This window comes from Cynocephalus volans, chromosome X (assembly GCF_027409185.1).
Source record: "Cynocephalus volans isolate mCynVol1 chromosome X, mCynVol1.pri, whole genome shotgun sequence".
Lineage (NCBI taxonomy): Eukaryota > Metazoa > Chordata > Mammalia > Dermoptera > Cynocephalidae > Cynocephalus > Cynocephalus volans.
In genome coordinates, this window is record NC_084478.1 from 71,824,947 (window position 1) to 71,837,067 (window position 12,121).

The 12,121-nt window shown below is 39.1% G+C and overlaps 1 pseudogene; it reads right to left on the reverse strand.

Annotated features, from left to right (window-relative positions):
- Positions 1-8,923: 8,923 nt before the first annotated feature.
- LOC134367605 (synaptophysin-like protein 1) lies at positions 8,924-9,496 on the reverse strand (annotated as a pseudogene).
- Between the last annotated feature and the right edge of the window lie 2,625 nt (positions 9,497-12,121).

The window sequence follows — 12,121 nt, forward strand, 5'->3', positions numbered from 1 at the left end:
TCATTAATCTTTCAGTTCACATGACTGTTTGAATGTACTGCTACCAGAAGTATTTTCTGATTCCAAAACTGCAAGCTAATTTTCAAATGCCAGGATAAAATCTACAGATATTATCAAAGGTCTAAATGCCTCACCTTTCTATGGTATAACCATGATACAAGTAATCACAATGCATAGGGGAAAATTTCCCTTTACTCGTGCAATATTTTTCTTGTGAAAAGGGCTTGCTAATTAGGTTATTTTGATTAAATTCCCTTCCAGTTGAGACTTCAGAAACAATAGAAAATTTTTGCAGAGACTCTCATTGAATTAGGGGTTAATGAGAAAAATTGTATTGCTTTTGGTGCTAGACTTTGAATTTTATTGTTGTTTTCAAAGAACTGGCCACTGGTTCCATTGATTTTCTCTATTGTTTTTTCTGTTTTCAATTTTATTGATTTCTGCTCTTATCTTTATTATTTCCTTCCTTCAGGTGTTATTTCTCTAGTTTCCTAAGTTGAAAATTCAGAAAATTGATTTGAGAACTTTCATTTTTTTCTTATATAAGCATTTTAATGCTATCAATTTTTCTCTCAATGAAGGTCAAGGGTTCAGATCCCCATACGGGACAGCTACCCGCCCCCCAATTTTTTTTGCCCTCTCATCATTACTGTAGCTGCTTCCCACAAATTTTGATTTGTCATCTTTCCATTTTTACTAAATTCAGAGTAGTTTGTAATTTCCCTGGTGATTTCCTCTTTGGCTCATGTGTTATTTAGAAGTGTGTTGTTTAATTTCCAAATATTTTGGGTTTTTTGAGATATATTTCTGTTATTGATTTCTAGTTTAATTTTATTATAGTCAGAGAACATATTTTCTGTGTTTTAAGCTTTATTTGTATTTTTAATTATTTTAAATTTGTTTAAGTTTGTTTCATGGCTTAGAGTATAGTCTATTTCAGTGAATGTTCACATGCACTTGAAAAGACTTTGTATTCTGCTGTTGCTGGTTGAATTACTCTATAAATGTCAATTAGGTCAAATTGTTTAATAATGTTCAAGTCTTCTATATCCATACTGATTTGCTGTCTACTTATTTTCTTTATTACTGGAAGAGAAGTGTTGAAGTCTCCAACTATACCTGTGAATTCACCTGTTTCTCCTTGTATTTCTATTGTTTTTGTTTGTCTTTTTGAAGATTTGTTGTCAAGTACATATACATTTAAGATTATTATGTCTTCTTGTTGAGTTGACCTTTTTATTATTATGTAATATCCCTCTTTATTCCTGATAACTTTCTTTGTTTTGATGTTTACTTTGTTATTAACATAACTGGTTTATCTTTTTCCCATCCTTTTACTTTTCTCCTGTCTATGTCTTTATGCTTAAAGTAGGTTTATTATAGATATCATATAGTTAGATCTTATTTTTTAAAGAAGTATGTATAATTAGACAATCTCTGTCTTTGAATTGATGAGTTTAGACCAGGGGTCACAACCTATGGCCTTCAAATTGACCAAATGTTTTTGTAAATAACATTTTACTGGAACACAGAAAGCATTTATCCATTTACTATCATCTGTTGTGCACTAAAACAGCAGAAGTGAGTAGTTTTGACAGAGACTATATGGCCTGCAAGCCTAAAACATTTACTGTCTGGTTCTTTAAGCAAAAGTTTGCTGACTCCTGGTTTAGACCACTTACATTTAATGTAATTATTGATATGGCTGGATTTAGGGCTACCATTTTATTCTTTGTTGTCTGTTTTTCCTTCTCTCTTTTGTTCCTCTGTTCCCCTTTCTTGTTTTCGTTTTGATTGTTTGAATACTTTTTAGTATTACATTTTAATTTTATCTGTTGAATTTTTGCAGCAATTTTTAGTGGTTGCTCTATGGATTACAATATATACATCTAACCTTTCACAGTATTTTTAGAGTTGATATTTTTCCACTTTTCAAGTGAAATGAAAAAGCCTTGCAAACATATAGCTCCTTTTACCCTGCTCCATTTTGTTTGTTTTTCATATGTATTACATCTACATACATTAAAAATATCAACAGTCAATGATAAAATTTTTACTTAGAACAGTCATTCACATTTTAAAGAAATTAAAAGGAGAAAAATAGTCATTTATATTTAGCCAGATATTTACCATTCTTGTTTCTCTTCCTTCATTCCTGAAGTTCAATTTCCCTCTTGTATCATTTTGCTTTATCATTTCTTTTCTTTTCTTTTTTTTTTTTTTTTGTCTTTTTGTGACCTACCGCACCGTGCTCAGCCAGTGAGCGCACCGGCCATCTTTATATAGGATATAAAGGATCCGAACCCGCGGCGGGAGCACTGCCGTGCTCCCAGCGCCGCACTCTCCCGAGTGCGCCACGGGGTCGGCCCTATCATTTCTTTTCTTTCTTTCTTTCTTTTTTTTTTTTGGCAGATGGCTGGTATGGGGATCTGAAACCTTGATCTTGATGCTGTCAGTACCATGCTATAACCAAGTGAGCTAACTGGCCAGCTCTTTCTTTTCTTTCATCTCTTTCGGCTCTTTCATTTCTTTTACAGCAGGTCTGCTGTTGACAAATTCCTTTAATTTTCTTTCATCTGAGAATGTCTTTATTTGCCCTAGTTTCTGAAAGTCATTTTCACTGACTATGAAATTCTGCGTTGACAGTTTGTTACTTCAACACTTTTAAGATGTTACACTGTCTCTTTCCACTACAGTTGACCCTTGAACAAATGGGTTTGAACTACACAGGTCCCCATACATGTGGATTTTTTTCAATAAATATATTGGAAAAATTTGGAGATTTTTTTTTTTCTAGCTTACTTTTCTCCCCCTCTATCTTACTTCCCCCCCCAGCTTACTTTATTGTAAAAATACAGTTTGTAATACATGTAACATACAAAATATGGGTAATCGACTATTTATGTTATCAGTAAGGCTTCCGGTCAACAGTAGGCTATTAGTAGCTACGTTTTTGGGGAGTCAAGTTATATGAAGATTTTCAACTGCATGGGAAGTTGGTACTCCTAACTCCCACATTGTTTGAGGGTCAACTGTATATTTCTGATGAGAAATCTCAAGACATTGATATTATCGTTCTCTTATAGGTAATGTGTTGTTTTTCTCTAACTCTTTTTCAGCAATTTGACTATAATGTTTCTTGCCATGGTTTTCTTTGAGTTTATCCTGTTGGGGGATTACTATGCTTCTTGAGTATGTTAATTTATGTCTTTCACCCAAATTTGGGAAGTTTTTGGCTATTATTTCTTCAACTTCTTTTTTTTTTTTCTTTCTTTTTTTTTTTGTGGCTGTCCGATACAGGGATCTATTATTTCTTCAATTTTTTTCTCACATCAATCTCATTCTCCTCTCATTCTGAGACTCTAATGGCATGAATATCAGACCTTTTGATATTTTCCCAGAGGTTCCTGAGGTTCTACTCATATTTTTCAATATTTTTCTCTTTGTTCTTCAAATCAGATAATTTCTATTGATCTATCTTTAAGTTCAGTGATTCTCTCCTCTGTCATATCCATTCTATTGATCCCATCCAGATAATTTTGTAATTTCAAATGTTATCTTTTTCAGTTCTAAAATTTTCAATTGGTTCTTTTTTTAATAGTTTCACTACAGTTTTTATATTCTTTACAGAGTATTTAAAACTCTATAGCTTTTTTATATATTTCTCTGCTGAGAACTACCTTACCATTCATTTCAAGTGTGTTTACCCTTACTTCATGGAACATGAGGGTCAAAGCTTTTTAAAACTCTGAAAATTTTAACATTTGAGTCATTTCATTTCGATACTTGTTGTTTTTTCTCTTGAGAATTAGTTGCATTTTCCTGGTTCTTTGTATGTACAGTAACTTTAGGTTATATCATGGACATTTTGAACATGTGTTCTTTAGACTCTAGGTCTCATTAAGCCCTCTGAAAATATTTGTTTGTTTTACCAGTGCTATGATTTGAATGTGTCCCCCAAAGTTCATGTACTAGAAACTTAATCCCCAATGCAACAGTGTTTAAGGGTGGGATCTTTAAGAGGTAATTAGGTCATGAAGGCTCTGATCTCCTGAATGGATTAATGTCATTATTACAAGAGTGGGTTTGTTATCTCAAGAGTGGGTTTGTTATAAAAGTGAGTTTGGCCCTCTCTCCCACATGTGTGTTCTCTTGCCCTTTCTCCTTCTGCCATGTGGTGAGGCAGCAAGAAGGCCCTCACCAGATGCAGCCCCTCGATCTTGGACTTCCCAGCTTCCAGAACTATGAACCAAATAGATTTCTGTTCATTATGAATTACCCAGTCTCGGGTATTCTGTTACAGCAGCATAAAATGGATTAAGACGACCAGAAATCAACTTACTTAGCTCCAAACCACAAGTTTTGTCTCACTCTCTGTCAACAGCAGTTCTGATGTCAGTTCTCTCTTCAAAACCATTGCTATGCTGTTTTGGGTCTGCTCATGCATGCACAGTTCAGAAGTGAGACTTAGACTTGTGTCAGTTCATGCACAGAATTAGGAGATCCCTTTCTCCATCTCTCTCCTTTATAGAATTCCTCTCCATATCTTTCAGCCTTGGGGGGACTGTTTTCCCGATCCTCTGGCCAGAATGATGTCATTTCTCTTGGAAATTTATCTGCCCACACTGCTGCTATTCAGTTCTTAACTGAGGCCACTGTTGGGCAAGGCCAGACAAAAAAAAAGAAAAAAGTGAAAATCCCCAGAGATCTGGTCTTCACACACTCTTCATACTGTAGGTGCCCCTTTTCCAAGTTTCTCTGGACAGAAGTTTCTACAAAGTGTTAGCCTCCCACACTGCAGCTGTGGCTTCATAGCCAGGGCCCATCCTCATCTAAGCCATGAGAGAAAAGAGAAAACAAAACAGGGAAGCTCGTCCCCACACAGGTTGCTTCCTCAAGTTTTAATACCTTTCTCCAAACCACCTGCTTTTGTTGAATTTTCAGAATCCTCAGGTAGTTGCTTTTCCAAAAACATAGTTTATTTTGGAATAATTTTAGGTAAACAGAAAAGTTGCAAAGATAGTGCAGTTTCCAGAAGTCATTGCTTTTATAATTTTTGTCCAGTTTTTATTTGTAATAAGGAGGATAGATAGGCTGAAATGTATTTATTCCATCTTGCCTGGCACGGAGAGCCTCTTTAGTATTCTGGGTAGAGCATGGTATGAATTCTTTACAGTTTGGGGGTCTTGTGTTCTTTGAGGTGAATTCTCTGAGCTAATTTGGGAGGGACGCTGTGTATTTCCTATTGTTATGTCTGTGCTATGTTGGGTGTTGTGGTTCTGAGTGGAAGATCCTTATGCTGTTTGAGGATCATTCCCGGAATATGTGGTCTCACGGTTCTATTCAGGTGTTTTTTTTTTTTTTTTTTTTGTTTGTTTGTTTTTTAAATCTGGATTAAAGCTTCTTTCAGATATTTGGGAACCTGTGACAAAGAGTTTGAGAACTCTGAGCTATGTGTGTGTGTCTGTCCAGTGGGTGAGGTCTCTGGGATCTTTTGATTTCTGCATCCCATCGTGTATTTCCAGGCATGAAATCTCTGTTCCTTTTAGGGGTCTCAGTCCCAAGGTGTGATGTTTCTGACTTATTAAAGCTCTGTTTCCAGTGGCTGAAGTCTCTGAGCTATTTATGAGCCAGAATCTCAAGGAATGAGATCTCTACGGTGATTGTAGTTTGTGTACTTGGGTGTGAGGTCTCTGAGCTGTTTTGGTGTCTTGATCTTACAACGTAAATTATCAGAACTCTTCTGGCATCTGTCTTGCGTGGGGTGAGGTCCCTGAACCATTTAGGTTATGTTTGTAGGCATGATGCCTCTATTCTTTTTGGAAGGTCTCAATTCCAGGACTGATGTCTCTGATTAATTAGGGGTGTGAGTTCAGGGTATTAGTTATCTGGACTGCTTATCAGTCTGTGTCATTGGATTGGAGGTCTCTGGACTACTTGGGGATCTGTGTATCAGAGTGTGATGTCTCTGGGATATCTGTGGATCTGTGTCCCACCGCATAAGGTTTCTGAGCTCTTTGGGGATCTGATTCTAGGGTGTGAAGTCTCTAAACTGTGGAGGTCTGTGTTCAGGATATGAGGTCTCTGAGATGCTTTATGGTTTCTGTCCCAGTGAATAAGATCACTGAAATGTTTGGGGTCTGTTTCCCAGGGTTGGAGTCTCTAACATTTTGGGGAGTGTGTGTACTAGTCTGTGAGGCCACAGAACACTTACCAGCTCTGTGACTCTGTGTGTGGTATCTGGGCCCTTTTGGGATGTGTGTTCAGGGCGTGAGATCTCTGAATTTTATTGTATTCTTTCTCAAGAGTTTGAGGTCTTTGAACTGTGTGTGGGATTTTGTCCCAGAGTATGAGTTCTCTGTTCAGCTTTGGAGTCTGTGTCCAGAGTGTGAGGTTCCTGAGGTGTTTGTGCATGTGTATGTGGAGGGGTGTCTCTGTCACAAGGTGCGATTTCTGTGAGTTGTTTGAATTACTATGTCCCTGGGTGCAAGAACACAGAACACTCCTGGGGTCTATGTTCCAAGGTGCAATGTCTCTGAGGTGGTTCCATGTCTGTGTCCCGACAGATGAAGTCTCTGAGTTTCTCTGGGTTATGTTTTTTCATGGTATGATGATTACTGGTTTTGAGCCTGTGTGCAGGGAGTGAGGTTTCTTAGCTGTTTGGGAATTTGAGCTATCTGAAGGGTATGAATTATCTGAGTTCTTTCGGGGTTTGTGTTCCATTCCAGGAAATCCCTGCATCACTGGTGTATGTTCCAAGGTGTGAGGTCTCATATTTTTAGTTGTTTCTCATATTTTTGGTGTGATGCCTCTGACTTATTAGTGATCTATTCCTAGGGTATGAGATCTCAGAATTTGGTTGGGTTTGTGTCTTAAATTGAGGTTTCTTTGCTAGTTGGTTTCTATGAAGTTTTTTTGTTTTTTTTTAAAAGATGACCGGTAAGGGGATCCTAACCCTTGACTTGGTGTTTTCAACACCACGCTCTCCCAAGTGAGCCAACCTGCCATCCCTATATAGAGATCCGAACCTGTGGCCTTGGTGTTATCAGCACCACACTCTCCCAAGCGAGCCATGGACCGGCCCTTCTATGAAGTTTTTGAGGTATTAGGAACCTGTTAGAAATTTGTTACCAGAGTAGGAGGTTTCTGAACAGTTTTGTGGTCTGTGTCCAAGATGTGAAGTGTCTGAAGTCTCTGTGTAACTTGTTGGAGTCTGTACCCCATGATGTGATATCTCCTGGGTTTTTGAGGATCTTGGTCCTAACACATGAGGTCTATGAGCTCATAGGCATCTATGTTTATGACATGAGGTCTCTGAATTGTCTTGTGACCTATGTCCAAGAGTGTGAATTCTCTGAGGTAACAAGATACGAGCTTTCTGAGATTTGGGGATCGATGTCCAGGATGTGAAGTCTCTGAGCTGTTTTGGGTTCTGTGTCTCATAATGGGAATTCTTTTTTTCTTCCTTTCAACTTCTTTATTAAGTTGGTTTCATAAAAGATACACATTCTCATGTTGACAATTCTTGTCATGAACAAAAGCAACAAAAATAATACAATAGCAAGATGTGCTTTGCATATAAATGATTATGTTATAAGAATAGGAAATGCGGATCCCTGCACAACAAAAAGATTAGGAAGCAAAACGTGAATAGGCCCTGTATTCAGAACATACTAGAGTGTATGTGCAAAGACAGCACATCCATGATATCACTCACTTAGGTTTCTTTGTTTATGATGCATAATTCCTTAATCATTCATTTGTGAAATACGAATGAACTTTAAGAAACATGAAATCTGAATCACATTTATTATCACAATATCAATGCTAAACTCAAAATAGCAATTTCATTGACTCTAAATGTTAAATGTTTCAAAAAAAGGCAATCAATTTTTTTTTTTTTTTTGTCTTTTTTTCGTGACCGGCGCTCAGCCAGTGAGTGCACCGGCCAGTCTTATATAGGATCCGAACCCACGGCCGGAGCGTCGCCGTGCTCCCAGCTCCACACTCTCCCGAGTGCACCACGGGCTCGGCCGGCAATCAATTTTTTTAACCCTCTGAATAGGGTCTGCAAAAAGGTGGATTATTTTACTACTTGCATGGAAATTAGGTCTCAGCCTGTGCTTTAACAGCACGAACAAAAAAGGACAGCAAAAAAATATCCCTGAGAGTAATGCCTGTATATTTAAAAATATCTAGTTGAACCATGTTCTTTGTACTTATATAGCAAGCCTATTAAACCACCAGCATAACAGAAGCTTATACCTCATGCAACACAATTACTGAATTAACTACACATCTATTAGAATTTCCAAATCTCTGCTCCTAACATAATTTTAGTACACCTATTAAGTACAGTAGGTCATTTAGGAAAGCAGAAATAAAACATATACCCAGTCTTGCAATTAAAATTTTTTCCTAACACGAACAATATTCAGATATAAATTTTGAAGTAAATATGTTTTTTCTAAATACAATTTATATAGTCAAGGCTTATCTTAAACAAAGACAGGTCTTAGGTATATGATTTGTACAAATCTATACTAGTGTATATTCCAAATAAAGATTTTTCTCGCTATTAAGGTATAACAATATAACTGTTTTCTGAGTGAAGATATATGTTATGTCTTAAGATGTAAACACTTTGGAAGGCAAACAACTTAGTGGAAAGATTATTGTTCATTTAAAAATGTGTATTATCTCATAGTAGGTCCTGAACTTTCAAATTTACATGTGAGAATACATTTACATCTTAAATTCCCAGGAAAGGCACAGGCTTTATGTAAATAAGCAGCAAAATTTTAAACTCACTGGTTTACTGAAAAAGCCATTACTTTTATTAGAAACAAATAAGGCTTCTCAAGGTGTTGGCAACAAGTCATAGTATAGACATAGACTTCATTCGGTGTATTTTTCCCTTTAATTATATTCCGGCAGGAGGTGGAATACCTCCTCGGCCATGGGAAACAGAAGTATTTGATGGACTGTGTAAGCTGGTTTCCTTGTACACAAACCAAGCATTTCCTCCCCAAAGTATCATATTCAGAAAGCCAATGATCACAGATACATTTAGGGAACCCATATAGTCACAGAGCCAAAATAACACATCACTCCTTGCTGCTTACAAGGCCGAAATTCCTGAACATTATTGTGACCGGTAGCTATTTTAATATCTGTAAGAGTTTTAGCCCAGGCTGAAGTGCTCACCAACCATAAAAATGTTGCAACAAGAGTAACAACAAAATCAATCCTGGGAAGTTTAGGACTATCCTGATCTAGGTTCCTGTAGGCAACATAAAGCAGAAGGGCAGCAGTGCAGTGCAGAGACAGGACTGCAAAAGTAACATCGAATTGCTAACATCGAATCGCGCAGAAGAGTCATCTCCTATGAGGACATGAGGTTTCCAGTCTCTGTTACACACATTTACATTTGGAGGTGGCTGAAATGATGCCTGATTCAATCTGAATGGATACCAAAAGTAGCTGTAATAGTTTTATTTTCAAAAACGTTGGGGGAGGGGCTGGTCGGTTAGCTCCGTTAGAACGCGGGCTTGTGAACACCAAGGTCAAGGGTTCAGTTTTCTGTACCCGCCAGCCACGAAAAAAAGAAAAGAAAAGAAAAAGAAAGAAAGAAAAGAAACTTTGGGAGGCGGCTCCTTCAGCGGGTTGAGTGAGGTTGATCTGGAAGGCGGACATCTGAGGGAAGGAAGGAAAGAGTCAGGACAGCGGGGCGGAGGAAGTGGAGGAGGGGACCAACGAGACCCGAGCAGCCTGGCGGCGAGGAAGGACTTCGGGAAGGGGAGGAAGTCGTGATAGGAGTTCTAAGCCATTTGGGATATGTTTCCAGGTGTGATGTCTCTGATCTCTGTTCTGTTTCCAAAGGTCTCTGAGCTATTTAGCCTTCTGACAGCCTGTGACACTGCTTTCTGTTTATAGGTTCGGTTTCCAGAGCATGAGATCTCTGAGCTGTTTGGGGTTTTGTGTCCAGAGTGTCATGCTTCTGAGCTATATTGGTTGGCTGAATCTCAGGAGATACTTGCTGTTTGTGCCCCAGGGTAAACTGTTTGAGCCATTTTGGGGTGTATGTCCCAGTGTGACAGTGGTCTAGCTGCTTGGGGTATGTGTCCAGGCCTGAAGGTCTCTGAGGTATTAGGGGTCTGTGTGAAAGGATGTGAGATTCTCTGGTTTTGGGGGTTTCTCTGTGAGGTTCGGTGGGGTGGCAGGAGGTGGAGAGGTCCATGTCCAAGGTTTAAGGCCTCAGAATTATTTTGTGCTGTATCCAGAGTGTGAGTTCTCTGAGCTCTTTGGGACACTGTGTGTCAGAGCGGGAGGTCCCTGTGGTGTTTCTGGGTCAATGTCCCAGCCTATGAAGTCTCTGAGCTCCTTGGGCATCTGCGTCCAGTGCCCCAGGCCTTGGAATTGTTTTATGTTCTGTCCCAGAGTGTGAAGTCTTCATGGTCTTGGAGTCTGGTTCCACAGAATGATATTGCTGAGATGTTTGTATTTCTTTTTGTCTCAATGTAAGTTTTATGAGCTGTGGGTGTGTCTTTTCCCCAACATATAAGGTTTTTGAGCTCTTTTGGGATATGGTTGCAGGGTTTTAGGTTTCTGCACTTTGTGGTAGTTTCTATCAGGGGTGTGAGACCTCTTAGATCTCATGGGTCTAAGTCCCATTACATGAGATCTTTGAGCCACTTGGTATATATTTTCAGGTGTGAGGTGTCTGATGTGTATGGCTCTCAGTCATAGGAATGAGGTCTTTGGTCTATTTCAGGGTGTATTCCAGAGTCTGAGGTCTCTGAGGTATTTTTATGAGTGTGTAAACCATGGTGTGACACCTTTGAGGTGTTTCAGGGTCTGTGTCCTGACTTATGAGGTCTCTGACCTGTTCTAGGTCTGTGTCCAGGATGTGAGTCCCCAAAGCTGTTTCAGACTTGTATTCCAGGGCATGAGGTGTCCAAGCTCTTTGGATTCTGAGTGATGTGTCTGATCTATTAGGGGTCTGTTTCCTGACAGCAAGGTCACTGAGCCGTACCAGTGTCTCTTTTCCAAGGTGTGAGGTGTCTGCATTTTTTAGTGTCTGTGTTGCTGAGTATGAAGTATCATAGGCTATTTGGGGTTTGTCTCTAGGGTCTGAAGTCTTTGATCTATTTATGGTCTCTGTGCCAGTTTGTGAGGTCTCTAAAATGTTTTGAGGTCTGCGTCCAAAACCTGCATTTCTATGTTGTTGTGAATTCTGTGTCCCAGGCTTTGGGATGTCTGAAATGTTTGGGGGGCTTTGTTATAGGGTGTTAAGTCTATGAGCTGTTTTGGAACCTTTCTTCCAGGATGTGAGGTCTCTGAGTTTTTGAATGTCTGTGTTCCTGAGGGTACCACAGAAGTGATTATGATTTATGTCATAAGGTTTGGGCTCTCTGAACTGTTTGGTTATAAGATCTCAGAATACTTCGAGGGGCTGGTTCTCATGTTATGAGGTCTTCGAGCATTTTTTGCCATTTACTTTTCCTCCATTAACAACATGTCCTTTAGGTGGTGCCTCCAGCCAGTATAGGTGTGTCATCTTCATTCTGTTTGTGTCCAGGCCTGTGAATTGTTGTGATCTATGTCAAGAGTATAAAGTCTCTGCCCAGATTTTTTAAAAATCTATATCCCAGGTGATGAGGTTTTGGGATCTGTGTATAGAGTGTGAGGTATGTGAACTGTTTGGAGTTTGTGTCCCCAGTGTGCAAGGTCCCTAAGGTGTTTTGGACTCTGTGTCTCAGAGTACGAGGTCTCTGAGATGTTTGTAAGAATTTGTGACCAGAGGATGAGGTCTGTGAAATGACTGGGTATCTGTGTTCCATAATGTGAGTTCTCTGAGCTTTTCGCTAGTCTTTGGCCAGAGTGAGGTCTCTAGGCTGTTTTGTGGTCTGTGTCCACAGTGTGAGATCCCTGAACTGTTTTGGATTCTGTGTCCCATGATGTGAGGTCTCAGCTCTTTTGTACTCTGTGTCCAATGACATGAAGTCCCTGAGCCATCTGGAATATGTTTCCAGCAGTGAGACCTCATTCTGTTTCATAGCAAACAGGTACTCCAAGGTATAACATGGATCACCTTTATTCATTTCCCCTTTTCCTCCCT